A 27925-nucleotide genomic window follows, 5' to 3' on the forward strand; every position below is an offset into this window, starting at 1 on the left:
CCCAGGTGAATTTGCCTGCTCTTGATTCCGGCAATTCAATAGCTTCTTTCCTTCCGGTAGGGATTGCCTGGCCACTTATTGCCTGCCTTGAGTCTTTGTCCCATGCCATTCACCAATGTTGTGGTTTAAACACAAAGAATTTAAACATCCTTCACATCCCAAAATAAACAGCAGCTCTAGAAATGTCATAGGGCTTTCACTGTGCAGGAAACGGATTTAAATAATTCATGGGGCATTGTGAAAACTTTCTGATGCTCTCTCTTCCCTCCAGTTTCAAGAATAAACAAGTATGAGTGTTTGGAAATGTGAACCGAGTAATGAACTTTCTAGTTGGTGTTGGTGCACATTAAAAATCATATGAATGTGGCCTGGTGTTTTAGTACGTGAAATTTATATACTCTGAGTATCTTTTTTTTTTAAGTATAACAAACTCAGTGTTTTAAATAATAAAAGTGACCTTCCATAAGAATTATATTGGGTTTGACTCTAGGATAATTTACAATGTTTTTCTTACCATAATTATTAAAAGCAGTATCAAGTGATCAGATATATAATAAGCTAGCTTTGAGGGAGAGCAATCTTTTGCTAAACCAAGAAACAATAATGTTAAACAAATAACAGAAAAATGTTGAAACAAATAATAGAAAAATAGAATCCTAATTGTATCTGTTATTTGTATATCAGCCCTGAGTACACTTTTTGCACACTTCATGCAGAGAAGTAGGGAAAGAAAAAAGATTAACCGTGTCCTACAAAAGACTTTTGGGGAATGGAAAAGGACCACTCGCGCATGAATGCTGCCTCATGAAGCCAAAAATAATAAGAGTTACAGGAAAGTCAGGTGACTAAATTATTCCAGCCTGGAGGCAGGCTCACCTAAAAGCTAAGAACTCCACTGCGAAGGACTAGTTCCCTATGCCCTTGACAAGATCAAAAAAATAGCATGTTAATAAGGCTAATGGTTCTTAACAATTCCTTTCAAGTCTTGTTTTCTATGTAACATGGCACATTCTTTGGAAAGAAGCGTGTTTATTCACTTCAATTAGTTGGAAATCTCCCTTGCCATGGGAGAAATATTTCAGGAGCTCTGATGAAAACATTCCTAATCACTGGAAAAGAAAGTACCCCTGACTTACTGGGAGAAGACATAAATCCATACACAAAGCAAGAAGAGATTGCAATAGTGTCTGCTGTATTTTCTTCTCCTGATTATTTTGACTGTTTTTCGATTTAGAAACCTATTGATAATAGCATGGGTCTATATGATCATAGTCACACAAAAATATATATTAGAAAAAACTAGGTGTGGGCAGTTTTACATTCAAGAAAAAAAAAAGAAAACCTTTGTTTCCAACTTTGTTTCAAAGAGAAACAAAACATCCCATTGTCCATCAATCAGTCATGTATGTTGGCACCTTTTCTAATTCTCTGTAAACAATCATGCTATGGTCAAGCTCTAGAGATCAGTTTGTGTGGCGTCTTAATGACCTAGCTAATTCCTCTCTTTTTTTTTTTTTTAAGATTTTATTGATTTATTTGAGAGAGAGAATGAGAGAGAGAGCATGAGAGGGGGGAGGGTCAGAGGGAGAAGCAGACCCCTGCTGAGCAGGGAGCCCGATGCGGGACTCGATCCTGGGACTCCAGGATCATGACCTGAGCTGAAGGCAGTCGCTTAACCAACTGAGCTACCCAGGCGCCCTAATTCCTCTCTTTAACTTAGAGTTACCAACTTGTTGAATGAACCTTTTTTTCTTGCCAACTACCCATTTAATAAAATGGCCCATTAATGCAGTTAAATCTCACTGACTGATTTTGCTATGGTGTCTGTTCTTGTTTCTGCTGCCATTGAGCTCCACACTTGACCAGTGGGGACATGCTCCCTTTCCTTAGAGTAAGCTTCACTCAATTTGGGTGTCAGTCCTCTGGGAGAAGCAAGGCATCTTATTTATTCCTATGTGATCTTACTCATTACTAATATCTTATTTGAACTTAATTTTTTAGCAGACAGTTCATTCATCTAGCTCTTGGCTTCCTTTAGCTGATATCCTTTTTTTTGCTCGTGCTGTATGTGAAAACCAAGAACTACTGGACACCAAAATGTGGGACTCACTTGTATATAATGGCCGTATAGAGAAACGGTCACACAGGGGAAGAAAAAAGATTTTGAACAAAGTATGCAAATAAGTACTTCATGGAGCCTCCAAACACACTTTTTTTTTTTTTTTTTAAGATTTTTTTATTTATTTGACAGAGAGAGCACAAGCAGAGGGAGAAAGAGGGAGAAGCAGGCTCCCCGCTGAGCAGGGAGCCCGATGCGGGACTCGATCCTAGGACCCCGGGATCATGACCTGGGCCGAAGGCAGCTGCTTCACCGACTGAGCCACCCAGGCGCCCCAAACACACTTTTAGATCACAGTACTTGACCACAGAATCAGAAAATCTCCATGTTGCTGCTGAATTTAGAAGTCGATCGTTCAGCATACATTCAATTCAACTATAGTTGATGAGCAAAAACCTTTCCTTTACGAATGCCACATTCCCCCTAGAGTGAATGGCTGTGACTGCTACTGGGTAAAGATATGCTTTGCCATTAGAAACACAGACTTGCACACAGCCCTAGGGTGATAGCCACTGACCACGGATTGGCTGTTTTAGATTAGCGCTGGAAACGAGAAGGTAGACTTCTGGGTAAAGATGATAGACATACATATTTACATTTGCTTCCTCCTGAAATTCCACTAAAAAGTTAGTAAGCAGGGGGCGCCTGGGTGGCTCAGCTGGTTAAGCACCCGACTCTAGGTTTCAGCTCAGGTCATGATCTCAGGGTCGTGAGATCAAGCCCCGTGTCAGGCCCCACGCTCAGCACATGTCTGCTTGAGGATTCTTTCTTTCCCTCTCCTTCTGCTCTCTCTCAAATACATAAATAAACCTTTAAAAAAAAAGTAAACAGACTTTTAAAAAATTATTGCATAAAACCAACAAGAGCAAAGAGGTGGTAGAGGAAAAGAGAACATAAAATTTTGGAATCTGGAAATAAGATTCACAAATAATAAACTGCCTAACAGAACTGAGAGGGTTGGGGCACCTGGGTGGCTCAGTCCATTAAGTGTCTGCCTTCGGCTCAGGTCATGATCCCGGGGTCCTGGGATCCAGCCCTGCATCAGGCTCCCTGCTCAATGGGGAGTCTACTTCTCTCTCTCCCTCTGTGTTCTCTTCCTTTCCCTCTGTGTTCCCTCTCTCAAATAAATAGTTTAAATCTTTAAAAAATGATTTTTTCCATTAAAAAAAGAATTAAAAATATCAAAGAACTAGAAGTAAATTTTGAGACATGCTCAAGATCTTTATGCAAAGAGCCTTAAAATATTCTTGAATGAAATTAAAGAAGATTAAGATAAAACAATATATTATCAGCCCCGTTCTCACTCTATGTGGGACCTGGGGCAAGAACACAAAGGGAGGCCTGCATAGCCTACATCTAAATATTTAAAAGTTATGAATATAGCCAACAAATGGTAAATAAAACATAATCTATTTTCCTACATGGACAATAACTACCTGGAAAGTCAGATTTGAATTTTGAGATTTGCACTCTTCAGAATTCTGTGCTGGTATATAGCCCCTGGCTCATAGCCCGGTGCTGTCCCTAATCCCACTTCTCTTTCCACCCCTGGCTCTACCTTACACTACACCAGGAGGGGAATTTCATGCACATATGTGGACACACCAATCCACACATCCAAACTCCATCCAGAGCACCTGCATCCCTTGACCACCACTTGATCATCCTTTAACCAATCCTCAGGAATAAGGGTGCACATGGATGGATTTCTCTGTCTTCAGGAGGACACCCTGGGGAAGAGGGCTGTGCAGGTCCTATAAGTGGGTTTGAAGCCATTTGGGCAGGGAATTTCAGGATCCTAATACCCAGGTTGTACTCTAGAGGGAGGGAGTGATGGCTCTGAGTGATCTATCCCATTGACCCAGTAGACTCTCTATTCCATGAAAAAAGGGGCACAATCCACAGGTCTGAAATTGGGATCCATGGCAGAGGCCCCATTTCCTTGAGTCTGAGGATTATATTTATTCATATGTCATGTTCATTAACTGGAAGATTCAATATTATAAAGATGGCAATTCTTTCCAATTGTTTCATAAATTCAATGCTATCTGCAATAAAAATTCTGACAGGTTGTTGTGGAACCTGACAAGTTGTCCTAAAATTTATATGGTAACACAGAAGTCCAAAATAGCTGGGATACTCTTAAAGAAGCCCCAAGTTGGGACACCTTACTCTACGAGGTAACAATACCCATTACAAATATACAGGAATTAGGACAGAGTGGTATTAGACAAATAGTCCAATAGGAAAGAATACAGAGCATAAAAACAGTCCTGCACATAGATAGATAGATGGATATGATGTGGGGAACAAAGGCAGAAGGAAATGTAGATAAAATTAAATGTCCTTATAACCTACAGCCCATTGACAAATATTTGAGGCTGACGGAGTATAACCTTCCTCCAGGAATCTCCCAACTGTCTTAATGTTAATGCCTTGCTAAGAGGGAAAAACTACCTTAGCTTGACAATAGCCAGGGCTCCAGTATCCTGTGAGTCTTCTTTAGCATATGAGAATCCTTTTGGAATGTCCCCTTGTCTTTACTTCCCCCCAACCCCAAATTATATAATTTGTAGTTATAAAAAGTATATAATTTGAGTTGCTCCTCATAATCCCAGGGCAGCAGCTCTTTCTGCCCATGGGTCCTATCCCCATGCTTTAATAAAACCACCTTTTTGCACCAAAGACGTCTCAAGAATTCTTTCTTGGCCATCGGCTCCTGACCCCAACAACAACACTCCAAAAAACACATCAGATAGAACGATAGACGGATGGATGTATGGATGGATGGATGGATGGATGGATGGATGGATCGATGGATGGATCGATGGATGGATAGATAGATAGATAGATAGAGAGATAGATAGATAGATAGACAGATGCTTGATTCTAAAGAGCAAATCTTTCAATAAATGCTGCTGGGGCAATAGGATATCCATATGGAAAAAAATGAAATAGCTCTCCATATCACATGGCACACGTGAACCAATTCCAAGTGGATTGTGTACTTTACGTGAAAGGCAAAACAATCCAGATGTGGGATGTTCTATAAGACAAATGGCCTGCTCTCTTCAACAAATAAATGCCATTAAAAAAAAAAAAAAAAGGCAGGGGAAGTGAGTACAAATTCAAAAAACTGAAGAGGAATATCAACCAAATGCAGTTTGTGGACTTGTTTGGATCCTGTTATGTATGAAAATGGCATCAGGATGATACAAAAAATGAACTAACTTCTTAAAAAGCTAAAATAAAATGGTAGCACAATTGTGTGTAATTGTATTGAATCGTAAACCCAAACTAGGTCAAAATTATTCCAAAAGACTTTACCCCCAGCTTTTCCCAATCTTCAAAGGCCTGAGCCTAACCTGTAGCCCCCAGCCCCTTTCTTTGCAGAGGAAGGGTTCTTATAAAATAAGAGGAACTTTGCAGCTGATAGTTCTTGAGGAATTAGTCTTTCATGTTTGAGCTAAATGCTTCTGTAGTTTGGGAAGCTTAAAGTTCTGGCATTTACTACTGAGATTAAAGGAAATCTCTGGAGATGTGGCTGTCACTGGAACAGAATTCCCTCCGTTGTATAAAGTAATAGAAATTGGCTGAAGCTTCACATCCACTCAGTTCGAAAAATTTGTTATGGACCCCTACCACTGAGAGGTCAAGATGGTGGCCCACTGGATTTAAGCACAGCTCAGTATTGTGACGAAACCAATCAAGGCAGGGATAGTGTGTTAGAATCCATAATGTGAATGATTCTAGGTTTCTTACTTTTTAAAGATTGACAATGTAGTTTAAATTCGAAGGCCAGGGGTACCTGGGTGGCTCAGTCATTAAGCGTCTGCCTTTGGCTGAGGTCATGGTCCCAGGGTCCTGGGATCGAGCCCCGCATTGGGCTCCCTGCTCAGTGGGAAGCCTGCTTCTCCCTCTCCCACTCCCCCTGCTTGTGTTCCTGCTCTGGCTATCTCTCTTTGTCAAATAAATAAATAAAATATTTAAAAAAAATAAAATACACAAAAATGAGTTTTGTTATGGTGGGGTCCTTTGATAGAAAATATGTATTTAAATATGAAAAGTTGCTTAAATTATATCAAATGTAGCATATATGTAATATACCATATGGCAAAATCTAATACAGAATTTTTGCATAAAATTGACCTATATGGGCTGACAGTTTTATTGATCTAGAAAGCTTAATCTGGTATCATTTCTGATTTTGTTAACATGGTGGTGTCTATTGGGCAAGTGGAAGCACTCATTTGAGCACATGTATGCATGTTCATCTATATATACACACATATGCTATAACGACATCTTGAAGGAAAACACAGTCATAATTATAAGAGCAACTCTTTCTTTGCACTTTAGATTTTCATATGCTTTTCATATCTGATTTGCATAGAGGATTTCCATATATGACTCTCATTTAATTCCCCTCTTAATCTCTAACGTTTTCCCTCCTTTCCTCTTCACTGAGACCCTGAGATGCTCAGAGTATTTTACGGCACATTATCTTAGTTTATATTTAATGATACTGCCTTCTATTAACCCCTTTATTTGTTGTCTTAAAACTCATTCATGTGCCTCCAACGAAGTATTGTTCCTTGTGGCAGTTTGGGGTTCTGGAGAAAGTTATGAACTAAGAGCAAGAAGCATGGCAGCCTGAGTTAGCAGGCTGTTTCTGCCCCCTCACTGCTGCACAGCCCTGGGCAAATGCTTCTCTAGCCTCAGTTTCTACATCTGTAAAATGGCGATAATCCCTCCCCTGTCTATCTCCGGGGCTATTATGAAGATCTGGTGTGATAAACTGGAACATGATTAACAGCTAACTGCAGCGAAGACTGCCACATCAGTCCTCCCTCTTCTTAAAAAACTAACAGACCCCAGGGGCTTCTGGGTGGCTCAGTCAGTTTAGCATCCGACTCTTGATTTCAGCTCAGATCATGATCTCAGGGTCATGAGATCAAGCCCCGCCTTGGGCCCCACACTCAGCAGTTGTGGGGGGCGTGGGGGGGGGATGTCTGCTTCTCTCCCTCTCCTTCTCCCTCTGCCCCTCTCCTCCCCCCTGTGCTCTCTCCCTCTCTCTCTGAAATAAATACATCTTAAAAAAAAGAAAAAACAGAAAAACCTAACAGACCCAGACTTTGATGTTCCTGCCTAAAGCGAGAAGCCTGGATACAGTGACTACAACAACCATCTTGGGACCAGACATGAGAGAAAGGCCCAGAGTCACAGAGACCTTGCTTCTGCCTTCTCAAGCCTCTGGACCAGCCCTGAGCTACCAACCTTCAGATTTCTTGTTCGGCCAGAGAAAAATTAACTCCCCTGACATACTCACCTCTAATGAGCTTGCACAATGCGCCTAGCACTGTGCCAAGCCCCCGACAGGTATCACGCTCTCCAACCCCAGCTCAGCCCTTCTCCAGGAACCTGACGTGTAGAGAGATGAACCAGTTTACCCAGGGTCGCATGACTTACTGATGGCTGTCAGGCACTCTCGGAGGCCTCAACCACTGATTCATTAATTATTGTCCGGAATAGGATACAAGATCACACCGTAAACCAAAATATTTTTCTTGTGACCAACATCCGCCAACAGTTCTATAGCTCTGGTCACATCAATGCTGTTGAGTTACGCAGTCTCCATGAGCAGCGACTCTGTCTCAGAGCAGTCATTGGGAAGGTGTACTTTCTAAAATCAGACACTCGATGTATGGCATTTTTTTTTTCCCTTAATGGCTTCAATCGGTAAGTGCAGGTTTGGTAAATATGTTCATGTAAATATTTATGGATATGATCTAAGACAGAGCTTTGGGACATAGCTCATCAATTTTTCTGGGTGTTAGAGTAGATCCAGGACTATTTGAGTAAAATCTTGGCCCTACCTCCTTCTCCCCTCGCCAGATCCCCAAGGTCAGTAGGTTTTCATCCCACCTTGTTCCTATTATTTGTTGTGGGAAGAGCTCCCAGGCGGCAAGTGCTGCCTCATTAATGTCTGTATCTCTAGCCCCTGGCACAGTGTAGGAGTAAGTGCTCAGCCAAAGTCCATGCAAGAAAGAAAAAAAGCTGGGAAAGAAGGAAGAGAAGGGCAGAAAAAGAGGGAGGAAGGAAGGAAGGAAGGAAGGAAGGAAGAAGGGAGGGAGGGAGGGAGGGATGATGGATGGGAGGAAGGAAAGGATGGCAGAATGACTTCAGTACAAGTGACTCTGCATAATGGTTAGTGGATGTGGTTATTCATGTATCTGGCAAGAAGAAACCTCCCTTCCCGCCATAAGTCCTGATTAATTTCTTAATTTATACAGTACAGGAGTCATAATATAAGTATGAAGACCATAGAGGATAGGATTCCTTCCTTCGTCACCCATCTACGCATGCACAAAGATCACAAAGATCCAAAGTCACTCTGTTCCCTGCCCGGCAGGCTTTGCTGTCCCCCCCCCTCCCCAACAAGTCTTTGGGAATGGCAGAGGGACCAGAATCTCTGTATAGTATTTGTTTTGCCTAATAATAGAGGCTTTAAGGGTTTTTGGAAATTGGTTCTCTGGGGATCACTTAAGTTTCCCATTTCCTTGTAAATATTTTTAGTAAAAACATTATCCTCTTGGATTTCAGAGGAAGTTTAAAAAAAAAAAAAAGGAAAGCTTGAAAGCATTCACTAAGTAATGTGCTTTTGAAACACAGGCACTTATTGAAGGTATGTCCCCTTTAGTCTGAATCCAAACCTCTGGGCAACACAAACCTGATGTCCACTGCTCCTTCTCTGAGAATCCTTTCTGCCTCAAGTGATCTTCAAAGTTCTCAGAGGGCTGGACTTGCATGGTGTTTCCTATATTATATAATACCATTCAGTCTGTCTGAAGGTGTAGAACGTAATAATACTAGATCAATATCATGGCTCCGCACCACCGGATACACATGACGAATGTCCTATCACTGTGAGGTTCTCGTACTTTCCTACTGTTTAGTTGGTATATGTTTACAGCAATTATTTATTTGGATAGTTTGACACATATTATTTTGAAACTATAAAACATCTTCATTTTTTATAACTTTTAAAAACAGGCCAGCTTGGGATACCTGCCATTTTCCCATACAATAGTTGTTTTCCTTATTTTTAATTGGAAGTGTAGGTGACATACAATATTATATTAATTTCAGGTGTACAACACAGTGATCTGATAATTCTATACATCACAATACGTTTACCACGTCAAGTGTAGTTACCATCCGTCACCTTACAAACTTATTCCCATAGATAATAAAAATGCACTGATCTGACTGGCAGAAAAGTCCCTAGTATTCCTGAAAAGAAAAGCCTTATAAAAACACCACTACAAAATCTTCCCCCAAATAGTCTGCCAAACCGTCCTTACCCAATACAAACAAACAACAAAAAACAACAAACTGCAGGTTCTCCTTCAACTGTTTTTCTTCTGGTTAGTTGAATATTTAAAAATGGGTCAAGTAGCAATATAGGACCCACTGTCTGCATTATGGCCACTAAGAGTCACAAGAATTAAATCGCCAAATAAATCACTTTGGTTATTGGAGCAAGGAACTCAACATCATTTTCACAAGTAAGTCTCCTCAGTGTGGGGATTTGATAGCACCTTGTCAGTGCTTACATTTCAAAGGAAAAAAAAAAAAAAAGAACTGAGTTTCTCTCAGAAAATTGAAAAGAATGTAGACTTTTAATTGGGAGCCGAATAGGCACAAGTTCAGGGGAGGACTAGAAAGGACCTCTGTTCTGAAGCCGGCTGAGGCCCAGGGCTTCCGCAGGTGATCCTGCTCCCTCTGGGTGGGTGCCCCGCAAGCTGACATCAGAGGAGTCATGAGGGGACCCCCTCGTCCCAGGTGCCCCCATTCCAAAGGAGGGGGCTGGTTGACACAGCAGAGAAGACAGCTCTGAGGTGAACCCAAGGCTTCTCAAGTACTCCAGCTCCTCTTCCTCAGGGATGCTGACTCATAGCCTCACTTCACACAGAGGAGAGACTCACATTCCTGCCACAAAAAGTAGTCATTCTGTTTTTGTGTGTAACACTTCCCTTTCTCGAAAAATACTGCAATGGGTACACGTTGCAGCTCTTCCTCCACGGTGTGTCTCCTGCTGTCTACTCCCTCTGTCTCGGTGCCTCCCCTGCATGAGTCCAGGTGACATCCCTTCACACCTCAGACACCGTAATGGCCTCCACACTTGCCCCAGGGCCTTAAAATTCATTCTCCGCACAGTAGCCCGAGTGAGCCTCCCAACATAAAAAGCATCACGTCATGCATGCCCCTTGCCCACTGGAAACCCTTCAGTGGCTTTCCAGTTCCCTCGAAAGAACACTGACATGCTTTGCCTTGAATTACAAAGGCCAATATCACGTGATCGTGGCTCATCTTGGCCTCGGCCCCCCTCACTCGCTCTTCTCTAGCCACCCCACCTGCTGACAATTCGTAGATCTGGCCACCTGCCTTACTGCCTTTGTACTTCTTGAAACTTCGTCCGAAGGGTCTAACTGGATTCTTCTCAAACTTCAGGTTTCCATTTAAATGTTACCTCCTTAGGGCAGCTTCCACCACCCTACATTAAACTAGCCCAGTTCCTCTACCCCGTGATCAGTGGCGTGCTGGTAGATGTTTAACCACTGGAGGGAAGGGAGAGATCCCTGATTGCTAGTGCTTGCTCATTTCTCTGGTGGAAATATTACTACACAGTAATTGAAGCTACCAACGTAAAGTCCATGAGCTGGCAAAATTTCTGAAACGTAACAGTCAGCTCTTGTGAGTGTTACTGTGTATCACACATGCTTGCTATTTCCCTTCATGGCACCCAAGAAAAACGGTTAATAGTGTGTATTTGTTTGTACACTTGTTGTTTTGTTTGTCTCTAAAGCTTATAATAGACAGAGATTGGAATGTAAGGCCTATGAGGGAGGGTCTATCTCAACCTGAGCCCAATTCCTATCAGTGCAGTAAGTTTTCAAAAAGTATAGGGCGCCTGGGTGGCTCAGTTGGTTAAGCAACTGCCTTCGGCTCAGGTCGTGATCCTGGAGTCCCTGGATCGAGTCCCGCATCAGGCTTCCTGCTCGGCAGGGAGTCTGCTTCTCCCTCTGACCCTCCCCCCTCTCATGTGCTCTCTCTCTCTCATTCTCTGTCTCAAATAAATAAATAAAATCTTAAAAAAAAAAAAAAAAAAAAAAAAAGTATCTATGAGCTGTGGTGCTGACTGGTTCAGTCAGAAGAGCATGTGACTCTTGATCTCAGGGTCATGAGTTCGAGACCCACATTGGGTGCAGAGATTACTTAAATAAATAAAAAAAACTTTATAAAAAAAGTATTTATGAGTTAATGGTAAGAGCTCATTTCACACACAAGGGTTCTCTTTTTCAAAGCCTTTTTCTTTTCTTAGGTTTCCTATATTTAAAAAAAAATTTTTTATTTCCTTATTTCAGGGAAAAAGAACTCCTCTTATGTACTGTTTTTAAAATCCAGAAGGCCAAGAAAGAGACAGGGTATTGGCGGAAGAGGGCACAGAGGAAGAAAGGGCTGGAAGGGGTGTGGTATGAACTGGAATGAGTTTATAGTTTATAAACTCCAGTGAAATGGCTTCTAGCCTTTATGTTAATTAGAAAATAAGTCTATCTTCAGTGTAGAGCAAATCCTGCTTTTTGTTATGTAAAATGTAAATTTCTCATTCCCCACCGTGTGCCCACTGCCTAGCACAGTGCCTGGTAAATAGCAGGTACTCAGATATTTACTGAGTAATGAGCAATGTAGAAGCTCTTGACTTTGGATTATAAGGGCCTTTCTACAATGGCAGAAAAATTCCAAATTCAGGTTAATAAAACATTTTTTGAGAACAGGCATTGGTAAAAAAAAAAAAACAAAAACATGTGCATAGAGCTAGAGTTTTTGTGTTGTAGTGCAGTCCATTCTCCCAAGTAAGCCTGTAGGGACGTGAAGCCCAGGCGAAGGGACACCACCTCCCAGGTCACCTGAAACCACAGGTTTGGAATGGGCGGCAGAGAGAAGATGGTACCAGGTGTCTGGGAGTGGATGGCACAAGGCTGTCGCCGCCCCAGGGCCCCTGGGAGATTTCCAGGACAGCAGCCTGTGTGGCAGAAATGAAGTGATTGTCCTTGGGTGAAATCGCCTACCTCAAAGGGAGTGAAGACATTCACCAGGCCTTAGTTCACCCATCTCTCTCCCTCCAAGCCGTGTGATGGGTTGACCCAACACATTGCTTCCATTTACAAGAGAGCAAGAAGAAAGAGAGAGGCAGGGAGGGAGAGAATCTTTACAATAAATGGCTTTTCCTCATTATACCCCTGGCCTGGGTCTGAACACCACCGAGAGGAATCCTCAGCCCTTTTTCTCACCCACGCCCCCTGCAGAAAACTCCTGCACAAAGGAGTGCTTCTCTGTGAAGCCAGTTCCCTTCAGATGACGCAAGTTTCTCAACACTTGTTTCTGTTAATAAACAGACGTAGGTTTGAAAGATCGCCTTGTTTCAGGCATCTTTTTTTTTTCCTTTTTGTTCTCTGCCACTCTATTGTAGGTTTTGCTGTTTTCACCTAAAGAAAATCCCACAATAGCCTGGACAAATGATACTAATCTGTATTTATAGTATCTTATTCTACTTAATGCTGTTTTTGGTTTTTACAGGTGACTGACTCTCGGATGTATGAAAAAATTGGACAAGGTTCTTGCAAAACTGGTTGTCAAATGCTAGATTTTGTAGATGTTCCAAGAATCTTAGAGCTTTAAAAAAGTGAACCCTGCAGTGCAAAATGCTTTATTTTCTATAAAATTCTTAGGCTTGACAAATACATCCCATTCATAGGGTATCTTTATTTTAGACTTTGACTGCTTTACGTTTTTTGACTGATGTGGTCTTTCCAATGTCCTGAAAGCTTTCTTATTACCCTTACTTTATACTTGGAGGCCTGAGGTTTGAATAACTCGCCTCAGAGAGCAGGGAAGTCAGTCCTAGAGGTTCATCTCCAACAAACTTGCATATCTTATCACATAAATTCCTAGCAACATAATTTATGAATTTACCAATATTGAAAGATTTCTTGACTGTGTAAAGACTTTTTACATTACTATAAACATAGTTAAATTTTCATAGTATATAACAGATAATATGTATACATATGCATACATATTGTTATTATTATTAAGCCATAAAGATAATATTCTAAATATGGGGCCTAGTAAAGATTAGGACAGGGCAAATCAGGGAAGGGCTTAACAAATAAGCAGTCGATCAAATGTTCCAGAATCAGTTGTGTGTAGATATAAGATCTTTACCCTTAAGAGGTTTACCGCTAACCCAGGAAGACAGAGAACAAACATTCTCCAGTAGATGCTAGCACAAAGAATTAGGCTCTTGGAGCAAAAGACAAAGTTCTGCAAAATGGCAACGTGAGCTCAGAGAGGGCAGGACAACCACAAAAGGCTTCTAAAGGAGGCCAGTGCTCCGTTAGGTTGGTAGATGGGGAACAGGGGCGTTGGCAGAGAAAGGGGAGATCGGCCTAAGCCAAACTCAAAGGCAGGAATTTCCAAACTTCATCCCTTGAGAGACGCCGTCCTTGTAAGCCAGACTCTCCATTTCCGTTCCAGCTTCCCCCCCCCAGGGGAAGTGGCAGGAAGGCCCCCCCCCACTCAAGGTGACTCATCCCCTTATGCTGGAGCCCACAAAGGCTTTCCCATTGCTAACCTTGTCGGGATTTTGACATTCGCAACAGGTCTACACATAGCTTGCAATGTGCCCGGATGGGAGTATTTACACCACAGAAATGGCAGACGCTATAGATCAGCGCCCCCACCCACCACCTGAAGATACACGGCTTCCGCTCAAAGAACCATCACGCTGGTTGTGTGTCAGGAAGAGTGAGGAGGTCAATAGGAGTGGGCGAAGGAAGGAGTAAGGAGTCAGAGGCAAAGCAACAAACACAAGGTGGCAGGAAACCAGCAAAGACTTTCCAGAAGGGTGCGTGCATGACCTAGGAACCAGCAGGAGAGCCCTGTGCCTACAGAAGTGTGGAACCACTTACTTTATATCTTTAGGTGAGGGTAGAGTTGCTTAGAGCTTTGTATTATAGGAGGGCTGAATTAAGATTTCTTTAAAAATCTGGTGATATTCTGCCTTACTCCTAATGTTTTATGAAGCTAAAATTCTTGTGGCGGACCTTCATATACTTGCCACCATCAGACAGACCGAGCCCATCCAATACCGCCTTCGTGATCTCTCCCCCAGCCCTTGCCTCTTCTCCTGCATTCCAAACTTGCTCATCATCCTCTAAGTAGTTACCCCAAATAACTTGGGTACCATCTCTGGTTTCTCTATTTCCCTCACTGTCCACATCTAATCAGTCAACTTACTATCATTAGCACCTGTTCCCCATCGTGACTGCCATCGCCTTACATCAAGTTCTCATCCCTTTTTCTCTGGAATCCCACAAAAACTTCCTAGCTGTCTGGGGTCTGTGCCTTTAGCCTCCCTGTCCTCCAACCTATGCCCCATAGTACAGTCACATTTAGAAAGCCCAAATCTGATCATGTCATTCCCGCATTCCTTCAGAAGTTTTCTAGAATTTTCACAATAAAGTTTAAGTTCCTCATCTCCGCCCACAGAGCATCATGAAACAAGGCTTGTTTACTCCTCCAGTCTCAATGTTCCTCTCAACCCCTGCACAGCCACCCTTCAGTCCTGTTCTTTGGACAGTCAGCTATGCCATGCTGTGCCGCACTCCCGTGCATTTGCATGGTCTGGACCTTCAGCCTGGAATTCCCCAGACTCCCCTAATCTCTGTACCTACTTCGTGATTTCGCTCATTCCTACTCATCCTTCTGAATACAGCTCAGAATCACCTCTCAAAAGAAATCATCCATGACACCCAGATTGATGCGGGGGTCTGTCCCGACCCCTCTCTGGGCTCTCTGCCTCTGCACCTGCATACATTCCAGTCACTCTCATCATACAGTCGGGGACCTGTCAGCTTTTCTTATTACACGGCGGGAACCGTGTCCTCTTTGGCCTTGTGTCTCCTTTCCTTAGCACTTAGTTGATGTTTGAAACATGTTTGCATAATTATTTGTCCTGGGCTTGATTTTCTTTGTAGCTGGGGAAGGTAGCTTGAGTACGGGGGTTATATATGATGCAGGAGGAATACAACAAGGGAAGTAATACGTACTTGGCTTAATTGTGTGGCGCCACAGTGTAGGGCTGGAAGGACGAAGATGACACGTTTCATGGTGGTTGCCTCATCAACGGTACGGATGCAGAGAAGAGGTTGAGAGTGACGGTAAGGCTGGACATAGCCACAAGGACATTAATGGTGGCCACAGGCCAGGCAGCTTCAGAGGGGTAATATGAAACACATGGGGGGGATAGGAAGTGGGGATGAGGCTGAATATTTGTTACTTCTGGGTGTGCCAGACACTTGACACATGTCATTTAAGTCATTCTCACAACTATTCTATGAAATAGGTTTATCTCTAAGAAACTAAAAATAATTGCCAACGAGAAGCTGAAACTCGGAGGTTCAAATGCCAGGTGCAGAGTCAGACCTTCTTAATGGCTGCCATGGATTCAAACCCTGGTTCATTCCCTTGTAAGACCACACACGTCCCCTGCACCACACTCCTGACTGACGTAGAAAAGGATGTGGGAATAAAGGGGGTGGAATTTAACTTGAGCCCCAACCCCAGCCTTCCCTCGACTCATAAACATTTATCCATGGAAAGTGGCCAAAAATTAGGATAATAGCTAAAATTCCTATCTGGATTGATGGAGCATTTTTTTTCTCAATGGAGAAACTTGGGTGTTTTCAAAGGCAAACACATCTTCTTTTTTTTTTTTTTAATTTTTTAATTTTTTTTTTAAAGATTTTTATTTATTTATTTGACAGAGAGAGACACAGCGAAAGAGGGAACACAAGCAGGGGGAGAGGGAGAGGGAGAAGCAGACTCCCCGCTGAGCAGGGAGCCCGATGCAGGGCTGGATCCCAGGACCCTGAGATCATGACCTGAGCCGAAGGCAGACGCTTAACGACTGAGCCACCCAGGCGCCCCTACAAACACATCTTCTTATGTGTGTTTCTAATGCCCATGGACAGTAGTGCTCATTGGGGTAACCAACACCGTGCTGAGGCTTTGCGAGCACATGTGACGGGGTAGCATCAGGTTCCCAGGGCCCGTGGGAGAAAATAGGGAGCAGAGTACTCGCCGCTCTCTGTCCAGACCTGCCCCATCCCCCACAGCCTGCTGAAAAACTCCATTTCAAGAGCTCTATGGCCCCCAGACTCTACTCTACACATCAATGTGAGAGAAGGGATGGGAGACAAAAGGGAGGTCACCTTTTGGCGGGTGCTGAGTTTGGGGCATAGTAACCCTCCCTTTCCCCTCACCTCCCTTTTGGGAAGAGGGGAGTTGACCTGGTTTCTCTCTCTTTTTTTAAGTAGGCTCGGAGCCTAACATGGGGCTCAAACTCACAACCCTGAGATCAAGACCTAAGCTGAAATCAAGAGTTGGACGCTCAACCGACTGAGCCACCCAGGCGTCTCTCCAGTGATCTTCTTACAAGATTGGTGGTGCCTCCCCATGCCTCTCATCAAGATGAGACAGATGACCATCTCTTCTCATACTGATGCTGGGCATTGGGTGGGCTGGGCACCAGTGCTGCTGGGTGTGGAGAGATGGTGACCCTGGGAGTGTATCACAGTGAGGTGGCTTGCTGTGCCAAGGAAATGTGAGATCCCCTGGCCAGCTCATACGAAAATGGTGTTTTCTTGCTTCAGAAAAGGTAAAAGTGTTCATGTTAGCAAGACATTCTTGTTTCTGGATAAAATAGGAAAGAAATCAGCTACTGGGAGACTGCACTGCACTTGGCCCACTAACACTTGTCTTCATTGACAGGACCAGGTCCATATTCCCCTTTATTGAGCAAGAAGGGCCGTCATTAATGAAGGGCTGAAGCTTGAGACGCTGGGGTTTACAGACACCAGATGGGGCTGAGAAGGCAGAACTTCCCCAGGAGGCAGAGGGAGTGGACTCTTGGGGAGAGAAGCGGCAGACAGGATGTAAAACTTGAGATTTCAGAAATAAGATGAACGTGAGAGTAATGCAAGAAAGATTGGGTGGGAGAGAGAAACGTCCATGGGGAGGACACCTTCCTTCCAGAGGCCTGAGTTTTCAAGGATGAAGGTCTACCTTTTATTCTTCCTATCCTGACTGGGCTTGCTCTTTTGAGATCTGCCTGATGTTTCTGAAGAAAACTCCATCATAGTTCTTGTGTGTTTGGAAAGGGAACCTTCCCTTTTTTAATGTAGCAGGAGGGACTTGGGGGAAGGACTACACACACACACACACACACACACACACACACACCAGCAGCTGCAGAGACCCCTTAGGCTGGCTAGCAGCAGAGAACATCCTTTGAAACACGAGGCAGTGAGGCTGAATTCCCTGTGCCTTCCCCACCGAGGATTAACTCATCCCCTTTTTAAGACGGTGCCTTAAAAGAAGGGTTTGCCACAAGTGAACTTAGATGTGTCAGTTATATTTCATTCAAGCATTCATACAGGTCAACCTCACTTTGCAAACATGTGCTTTGCCCACTCCCTCATTAGTGCATTAAATGTATTGTGGCTGTAATCTGACAAACAGTTGAGAGCTTTTAAATGGTATTTGCTTCTCTTGCTGCCAAAAGCCATCCTGGTTTCTCTCAAAGAGCCAAAAATATCCTTCAGATAAGCCAGAGAGAGACCACTGGCCTGGGTCGAAACCAAAATCAACTTCCAAAGACCACGGTATTTATACTATTGAGAGCTAATAACAGTGCACTGAAGAAAGTGAGTCAGTCAACAATCGGAAGACCTCACTGGGCTCATCGCAAGATATCCCTTGGATATATTTCTACGCGTCTAAGCAATAAATAAACCATGTAGCTATAACAATGCCTGCTTTTTCAAATTCATGGGTTATGCTAAATTTCCAGAGAAATGGATCCAGAAAAATCTGATTTTATATTTTTAGCACCTTGAAATTGGTGAGAATTTCTGATGTAATAATATTCAACAGTGATTTATGCAGCTAAACAAATGGATGCTTTTAAAGAATGTGTAAAGGTCACATCATGTTCTGGTAAACATGATTAGTATTTCTTGCAGAGGATTTGTGGGAGAATTAAAAATATAGGCAGACAGAAGAGAATGTTCTTTCTCTCCTGCCTGTAAGTGTGCCCATATATGGTCTTCCATATCTTAACATAATACACACTTCACTCTATTTCCCTTTCTGATAATGCCCCAGCAGGCTAGGCTCTGGTTAACTAGTTTGCACTGAGGGCAGCCTTTGTTAAGAAAAACTAAGTGTTGGGGCGCCTGGGTGGCTCAGTTGGTTAAGCATCTGCCTTCAGTTCAGGTCCTGATCTCATGGTTCTGGGATCAAGCCCAGCATCTCGGGCTCCCTTCTCAGCAGGGAGCCTGCTTCTCCCTCTGCCTGATGCTCCCACTGCTTGTGCTCTCTCTCTCTCTCTTTCTCTCTCTGACAAATAAATAAAAATCTTAAAAAAAAAAAGAAGAACTAAATGTTCTGACATAAAAAAAGAAGAAGAAGAACTGAGTGTTCTGGTGTGTTTCAAAACGGCTTCTTCTTTCCCCCTCTCTCTACTGGAAGCGAGATGGGATTTTTCTCCCAACATTTACTGTGGGAATGTGGTTAAGGTCCTCGAAGTAAATCTCTTACAAAACTGTGGGGGCCCTGTTATGACTGGGTCTCCCTGGAGTTTTTAACTCTCAGACTTGCTGCACTGAGCTTCCTGCAATTCCTGTTACGTTTCTGGTTTTCCTGCCTGAGTTCTGGTTCCTGAAGTGGTTTCTGCTCACTGAGTGCGTGCTCCGGTAAGCTGGCACTCCCTACCTTGGCCTGCCTGTTTCTCCAGTCTTGGAGGGCATAGGATTCGCCCTGTGGACTCCCATCTCTTATGGAGCCAAGAAAAGTTGTTGATTTTTCAGTGTGTTCAGTTTTTTACTTGTTGTTAGGAGGAGTGGTCTTTCCAAGCTCTTTACTTGTGAACTGGAAATGGGAAGTCCTCTACTCCCTTCTCTATTTCTCTCTCTCCTCTAGTTGCCATACTTCTTCAGGAATCATCTTTGCTTACTTTGCTGGTTTTCTTGACAAGCTTTCTTTACTTTTAGTGGTTTCCTAATTTCTAAATCCAGGGTGTATTTGAACACGTGCATTTTCCTGTAGTTCCACGTAGCATCCATAACCACTCCTTTGTACAGCAGCCTTTCCTTTGGCCTTATACAAAAATACATTCTTTAGAATCTTTTTTAAAAAGATTTTATTTATTTATTTGAGAGAGAGAGTGTGTGTATGCAAGAGCATGAGTGGGGGGAGGGGGAGAGGCAGAGGGAGAAGCAGACTCCCCGCTGAGCAGGGAGCCCGACACAGGCTCAATCCCAGGACCCTGGGATCATGACCTGAGCCTAAAGCAGACGCTTAGCCAGCTGAGTCACCCAGGTGCCCCATTCTTTAGAATCTCGTGTCTGTATGTTTATTAAAGCCTCTTAACTCCCAACATAAGCCACTTCCTGTGGTTTAGTCTTTGGCCTTCTATTTTTCTTCCTTTATATTCTCTCTTATGGTGAAGACATCCATCCTGTGGCTTCTATTATCACCTCTATGCAAATCTACACATTCAGCTGAATTCTGTTCTGAGATCAACATCTTTAGCTGCATACTGGAGATGTCAAGTAGAGAAATACTGAAGAGACAGGCCTACTACAAGCTCCATCTATGAATCCATTTCTTCTGAGCTGGACAGAAAGTATTTCAACAAGTTCAACCACACCACAGGCTAAAGCCCAGAAGAAACCAGTATGCTTGAGTGAGCACTGGAAACCGATGAGACTGTGAGTTTCACCTCCCACCGTTGTAATCATCCATATGACTGCGTCCATCAGAAATAGTGGAGCCTCCAGAAACAGGGCATCTTTGTTGAGAGACCCCTTTTATTGAGTAGAATGCACTGGAAAAGTATGCATCTCCCTGACCTAAAACATGCTCTTAAGCCGGCCCACACTGTGAGCATCAGGGCACATTTCTAGAGAAAGAAACACCCACTGGGGCTTCTCAGACATGAGCAGAGGGAACTCCCAAAAGACAAGACTCTATAATCCAGCAGATGGGAAGACAGAATATTGAAATTTGAAATATTACTGTAATTATGATCTCATTTATACCCTCAGAGTGATGATTTTTTAAAGCACTTTTTCCTAGATGAATTGCAAACAATGGCCCAAGTCAGGAACCTAAGAGTTGAGCTAACCTCCTCCTTTTTCTTCACCTCTGAAATCTAGTGAGTACCATGTAAATCTATCCTTTATAACTTGTGCAGAAGAAAAATACTATAACACAAAGGATGCAGGGGAGGAGACTACTCTTACAGAGTTCTTATATTTGGTGAGGGCCGCCTCGGTCCTCACCAAATATAAGACCTCCATCCAGGTCAGTCAGTTAAGCGTCCTACTGTTGATTTCGCTCAGGTCGTGGGATCAAGCCCTGCATCGAGATCCACACTCAGCGGGGAGTCTGCTTGAGATTCAGATACAATTCAGATAGTACATTGGTAATGAGTATTCCACACACGGATCGACTGTGCAAACAGATTCAATTTGCTTTTCTCGTAAGCAGAAGAACATAAAAACACGAGTGGCCTCAATGATTTAACACTGAAAATGTTGACATAGTAGCAGTAAACCTCAAAATAGAGCAGTGGGCTTGCCATATGCTCTTCATTTAAAACAAATTGAGAATTTTTTGACATCAATAATTTTTCTTTGGAATTGGAATGTATTGAGGTTTTATACATGTTACACAGAGCGAACAGCCTATTTGTAATTTTTTTGTGTGTTCCTATATTCACCTATAATTGCAAATTGCATACAAATGATGTTTTCTCTCTTGTGTAAATGCCAAGGGAAGTTAGCAAATGTCACGATTATTAGTGCCATCTATCGGTGACATGTAGTATGACCACATTTACTGGGTACAAGACATGGAGTTACTATGGGGACAAGGAATCAAGTAAAAAGACTGGACAGCCATTCTGTATTTAAGAATAGTGGTGAATCTACCTTTTATGAGACAATTAGAAATTCAAACACCTAAAGGGTATTTAATTATTAAGCAATTATTGCTAATTATTTTTAGGTGTGATGTTGGTGTTGGGTTATGTTAATACGTCCTTATCTTTCAGGGATTTGGGGCCAAGTTTGACATGCTATCTGTCTAGCCTGTGAGCTAAGAATAGTTTTTACATTTTTGGTTGAAAGAATCAAGAGAAGAAGGATTTCTGCCATAGGAAAATCACATGAAATTCAAATTTCCTTGTCCGTAAATAAGGTTTTATTGGAACACAGCCATGCTCATTCATTTCCATTTTGTCTGTGGTTACTTTGTGTCACACCAGGAAAGCTGAGGCCTTGCAGAGATCACAAAGTCTAAAGATTTACTCCCTGGCCCTTTACAGAAAAATCTTGCCTACTCTGCCCTGGAGCTTTCCTATTCTCACTGTGGCCTATGAGCCAGCTACATTGGCTTTGCCTGGAGGCGTTAGGAACACACAGTCCTGAGTCGGTGCCCCAGACCCTACGGATTCAACATCTTCAGATCCCAGGCGATTCCTACTCACATGGAAGTTTGAGGAACACTGGTTTCAAGGGCTCTGCTTGGGTCATCCTCTGGCTGCACCCTCCCAAGGGTGCAGGCGGCCAATAAGGACAAGGGGATGTGTCTACCTGGAGCTCCCCGCCCCCCCTCCAGGCCATACTCTGAGTACCTGGAACTCCCAAATTCCTGCTCCCAGAGCCAAAGCAGACCTTCTCCCCAGGCTCCATCTCTCGCCAGATAGGTGGTCAAGATACGGCTGTTTGTGGGGTGGAAGAAGGTAGCCTGAGCTTAGACTTGGGGGCTGGGCATCCTCTTGCTTGAGCAGCAGATTCCTCAGGGCACAAAGAGGGTCAGAGCCAGAGGTGGGACGAGAAGGGGGGAGTGCTGGGGGCTGTTCTCTGCTGTCCACCTTCTGGCTTAGAGCTCCAGACTCCAGGAATCCTAGCCTGCCAGGTACTTATGAAGGTATATTTGACCGTTTGTTAGCTTGATTTATAATGTCGAAATATTTAAACATATAGTATGGGCCTTCCTTTATGCTCTTGATGTGGGCCCCACAAATGTTAGTGCCAGCCATGTTGGATGCTTCTCCAAGTGTGCTCTGAGGACCACCTGCAGCAGAATCCATAGGGTTGTTTCAAAAAATTCGGATTCCCCAGCCCCACTTGTGACCCCCCCGAATCAGAATCTTGGGGCTCGTGCCTAGGATTCTGCATCCCCAACCAGCTCCCCCTGGTGATTCTGACCAACACCAGAGCTATAGAAGTGCCTGTAGTGAAGACAGAGTGGAGAGGAGCTGGCCCCGAGTGAGCAGGAAGCTTCAGGGGAGACAAGAGGGAGGAAGCCAGGTCAAGGGAAAATGCTCTTCAAAATATGACAGGTGGGGCACCTGGGTGGCTCAGTCGGTTGAGCGGCTGCCTTCGGCTCAGGTCATGATCCTGGGGTCCTGGGATCGAGCCCCACATCCGGCTCCCTGCTCAGCGGAGAGCCTGCTTCTCCCTCTCCCTCTGCCTGCCACTCTGCCTACTTGTGCTCTCTATCTATCTGTCAAATAAATAAATAAAATCTTTAAAAAAAAAACAAAAACAAAAACAAAATATGACAGGAGACTCCCCCCCGCCCCAGGAGCTGGCTGTAGGGAGAAGCTTTCTGCCAGAATAGGGCAAGGGTGTCCTCCTGCCAAATGTGGAGTTCTCGGGGGCTGCCCTGCAAAGGGAAGTATAGGAATCCACGCACAATAGGGAGCAAAAGGAGTAGGGGCGCCCGGAGGGACCCTCTGGACACAAACGGAGTTCGTGCCGAAGCCACAGTGCAAAGTTTTGCGCAGGCGAGACCTCCCGGGTCTTGCAGGTACATGGGAGCAGCTGGGAAGGACAGGGCTCAGATCCTGCATCTGTCATGCGCAAGCTGTACGGCCTTGAGCAAGTTACTGAAGCTCTGGAGGTTTGTTTCCTTGTCCGTAAGATGGGGATCCCAACACCTCCCAGGCTGGTGTCAGTATTAAACGTGATAATTAAGTAAAGGCACAGCCTTGCTGCATAGAGCTGGATAAGGGCTGACTGCTGTTTATTAGGAAGCGTGTTTCCTTATTCCTCTGCACTTCCTGATGCTTGATAGCCTAGCGCTTGCCACTGGCTCGTAAGACGAATTTCCCTAAACCCCAAGCACAGGAAACCGCTTAGGCTCCAGTGACAGCCGTGTGTCAGACCAGTGCTTGACCAGAGACCTAGAACCCCGAGCTTTCCTGTGAAGGAGCGACTCCTGGAGTCACTGCCAAGCTGCTCACTGTCCACAATTCCTAGGCCACCCCACCCATCGAGAGCACACTGGGGACTCTCTGGTTTGTGATGAGTGCAGGATTTGTACAAAACTGAGACAGCTGTGCCATGCTGAAAACCACCACTAGGGGGAAGCAGAATCCAAGCATCCGCGTGAGGAGCATGGGAAGATGGGGCGGGGGGGGGGGGGGCAGGAAGAGCACAGGAAGGGCAGGAAGGCTGGCAGGAGCTAGAGTTCCCCCTCCCCATCCGCCCCGCCCTCTAAACACCTAAACACACCCTCCTGGTCCTGCACTGGAACCACCTGATCGCTGTTTACACTTTCCTCATCCAGGTATAGTCCATTATTTCTTAAATATGGCAAAAGGCAGTGGTTCACAAGCTTGCCTGCAAATGTGAATCACCTGGGGAGCTCTGAAAAATCCCAGGGCCGAGGTTTTATCTCCATTAAGTCAGAATCTCTGGGGCGGGGAGGCAGAAATCAACACTTTTTGTTATTTTTTTTTAAATCCTAGTGTCTTCATCTTTATTTTTTCTTCTTTAAGCAGTGCCCACGCCCCACATGGGGCTTGAACTCACGGCCCTGAGATCGAGAGTCGCATGCTCTCCCAGCTGAGCCAGCAAGGCGCCCCAGGAACCAATACTTTCTAAAACACCACAGGTGATTCCCCCCTGCAGCCGAGTTTGAGAACCACTGTTGTGGACAAAAGATCTCATTTCTTCCCAAGTGGCAGCTGGCTTTCCTTGCTAGAGGCCGCCTCCAAGAAGCCTCGTCCCTAACTAACCACACGTTCTTCTCCTCCATCCGTGTACGAGTCTGTCTGTAATTGGCGCCAGCGCTGTTCATATCTGGATGGGATGCAGATCACCTGCGGATACTGGTCATCTGCGGATTCAGCAGGTCCAGGGGGGCTGAGATTCTGCACGTCTAACTGCGCTCCCAGGTGCTGCCCCCTGCTGGTGCATGGCCCACCTGCCGCAGGGTCGGTGGGATGGCACCCTGTTCCCTAGGGTCCCTTCTCTGCTATAGGGAAGGGGAGCCGGTTTGTCTCACATCCTGCCCCTTCCTCCACTCGGGTCCCCACCACGCTGCCCATGGTGTGGATCAAGACCCTGCACACTCACACAGAAAGCTCAGTCTGTGACTCCCGGATGGATAAATGAGCCAATGGAGTGAGAAACGCTCGGAACTTGGAGTTCGAAACCTGGCTCTCCCACCTAGACGCTATGAGCACTTGCCCAAGGGTCGGCCTCTCTGAGACTCAGTTACTTCACCTGCTTAACTGATCTCGTAATTTCAGCGTGAGGACCAAGGAGAGAATAGGTGTTAAAGCTCCTTTTAACCAACACGGTGGGGGCGCCTGGGTGGCTCAGTTGTTAAGCATCTGCCTTCGGCTCAGGTCGTGATCCCAGGGTCCTGGGATCGAGCCCCACATCGGGTTCCCCGCTCAGCGGGAAGCCTGCTTCTCCCTCTCCCACTCCCCCTGCTTGTGTTCCCTCTCTCGCTGTGTCTCTCTCTGTCAAATAAATAAATAAAATCTTAAAAAAAAACCAACACGGTGGCATCCTCCGTCCTCTGTCTTGTATGGTCACAGTTGCCCAGGAGGCCAGCCTTGCCCTTCACACACTCCCTGATAAAGCATATCTATTCTGAACCTCCACATCTCCACCCCCAACTCAGACTTCCCTCTTGCATTCCCAACGAAACGAAACGCCTACAGTACATCTCCAGCTCCTCGACCGACCCACCCACATGCCACATTTACACATGAAAAAATCACGTTTATCATTCCTTTGCACCTCCCCAGACACCACCTACCCTCCTCTATCCTCCTGCCATTAACTCCAGAAGGGGAGTGGCACATAGAGAGGGGAGAGGTGACCTAAGGTGGGTGGGGGTGGCACGGGATAAGCTGGCAGAAACTTGGGGTGAGCAGAGAAGACCACCCAGCCCTGTCAGGGAGGCAGACATCAAACATTGGTCAAGTTACAATGAGGTATGACATTCCTTCCCCACCCCCCGGTGGGCAAAAAAGAAAAAAAAAAATCAGGGTCCTCTGACCTGGGCAAGTGGGCTTGGGCTCGTGGGAGCATGCAAGGATAATGAGCTGAGACCCTACCCACAGAAGTGGAACTGGAAGACATGAGATGGGCAAGGGGCCACCTTCCGGAGCTCCAGTCTGGGCGCCCCGGCCCTACAGGGCAGGGAGCAGCACAGCCTCACCAAGGCCGTGAGACCTTTGGGGCGAAGGGCACCCAAACCCTTTCAAACCCTGCCAGCCACTTCCCTGGGCTTTCGGAAGAGCAGGGAAGCCCACAGATGACAATAGTGCGGAGGGGCCGCTGAGATGGGGCCGGCGCAGGATCTGGCACTCCGGCTCTGAATGGCTGGGGGATCTGATGGTGAACAGGGAGGCTCGTGCCCTCCCCACTCTTAGCCGCTCCACAGAGAGCTGAGTCAGCAGCCGTGTCAGCTGCTCTTATAGGTTGCACTGTTTCCCTGCCCCCAGATTCAAACACTGACTTGCCAGTCCTTGCTGCCTCACAATGTGACCCTGAGTGGTGCAGACGTAACAAGTTAAGACAAAGCCATTAGGGCAGACCCTAAGCCAATATGACTGGTGTCCTTATACAAAGGGGAAATTTAGGGGCGCCTGGGTGGCTCAGTCGTTAAGCGTCTGCCTTTGGCTCAGGTCATGATCCCAGGGTCCTGGGATCCAGCCCCGCATCGGGCTCCCTGCTCGGCGGGAAGCCTGCTTCTCCCTCTCCCCCTCCCCCTGCTTGTGTTCCCTCTCCCGCTGTGTCTCTCTCTGTCAAATAAATAAATAAATAAAGGGGAGGGGCGCCTGGGTGGCTCAGTTGGTTAAGCGACTGCCTTCGGCTCAGGTCATGATCCTGGAGTCCCTGGATCGAGTCCCGCATCGGGCTCCCTGCTCGGCAGGGAGTCTGCTTCTCCCTCTGACCCTCCCCCCTCTCATGTACTCACTCTCTCTCATTCTCTCTCTCTCTCAAATAAATAAATAAAATCTTTAATAAATAAATAAAGGGGAAATTTAGGGCACCTGGGTGGCTGCTTCTCCCTCTCCCACACCCCTGCTGTGTTCCCTCTCTCTGTGTCTCTCTCTGTCAAATAAATAAATAAAGGGGAAATTTAGGGTGCCTGGGTGGCTCAGTCGGTTAAGGTCTGCCTTTGGCTCAAGTCATGATCTCAGGGTCCTGGGATCGAGTCCTGTATCGGGCTCCCTGATCCGTGGGGAGCCTGCTTCTCTTTCTACGCCCCCACTCGTGATCTCTCTAATAAGTTCTTTTAAAAAGGGGGGAAATTTGGACACAGAATGAACACCATGTGAGGAGGACGTTGGAAATGGGGGTGCTGCATCTACAGACCAAGGAACACCAGATTGTTGACAGACCAGCAGAAGCTGGGAGAGAGGCACAGAACAGAGTATCTTCACAGCCCTCCCAGGGAACTGGTCTCCAGAACTTCAGACTTCTGGTCTCCAGGACGGAGAGAACACATTTCTGTCGTTGACCCCCCCGCCCCTCCCTCCACTCGGGTCCCCACCACGCTGAGCCTTAACATTTAAGGCAGCCGTAGGAAATGAATACCTTCAGTTTCCCAGAAGAACAGGCTCTGGAGCCATGGCTGAGCTCCAGACACTCCCTCTTTCCAACCGGGTTACTTCTCCCACCAGGGAGCGCCCATAATCCCTTGGATATTCCCTGTCCCTGTCCCTACGAAGACGGAGTGCGTGAAGGAGCAGGGAGTGGGCGCGGGGCTCTTTCACACTAGCCCCGAGCTGCTGGGTCTGATCGCCGCTGTGGGACAGCCTCCAGCATGTTCTGATACCCCGCCGCTGGCCCGGTTCCTCGGTGCGGCGTTGGGGGTGTATGTCCTTGACCACTTAGCGGACAGCAGTTCACCCTAAGCCGAAAACTCCGGTGTCCTACAAGTTAATGTTCTTCTCTACCAGGCCTTGTGATTTACCCCAGTAACACATCACTGGGAGACCAGCAGCCTTACCTTCTCCTCTCCACCTGCCGGCTCCTGCCCGGCCCAGGACTTCCTATCTCTCATCTGCACCACCAAATGGTCTCCACACCACCCTGTCCTCACCCCCTCCTTATCCCCTCGACCACCAGAATGCTCTTCCCCAAAGGCAATCCAATAGGGTCTCACCCCGGATCAGAGCCCTGCATGGGTCTCTGATCTCTTTCATACTCATCCCTGCTCACTGTCTACTCGCGCTTTCCTTTCCAGTTCCACCGAGACACAGCCCGTGGGTCTCCTGCCTTTTGTGAACATGTGGCTTCTTCCTCCTGCTTCTCACCCATGCCCCTCTGTGCCAGCTAACCTGTCCTCACCTAT

At 45.5% G+C, this 27925-nt stretch overlaps 1 protein-coding gene and 1 non-coding gene across 2 annotated transcripts in view; both read right to left on the minus strand.

Annotated features, from left to right (window-relative positions):
• Positions 1-27925, minus strand: part of CLDN10 (claudin 10) — a 104495-nt gene that overhangs the window by 43486 nt on the left and 33084 nt on the right. The gene's annotated exons all lie outside the window — the stretch shown is intronic.
• Positions 24111-24183, minus strand: TRNAE-CUC (transfer RNA glutamic acid (anticodon CUC)). Its single transcript has one exon. It is a non-coding gene; the product is annotated as a tRNA-Glu (tRNA).

The sequence above is a fragment of the Halichoerus grypus genome, chromosome 4, assembly GCF_964656455.1.
Source record: "Halichoerus grypus chromosome 4, mHalGry1.hap1.1, whole genome shotgun sequence".
Classification (NCBI taxonomy): domain Eukaryota; kingdom Metazoa; phylum Chordata; class Mammalia; order Carnivora; family Phocidae; genus Halichoerus; species Halichoerus grypus.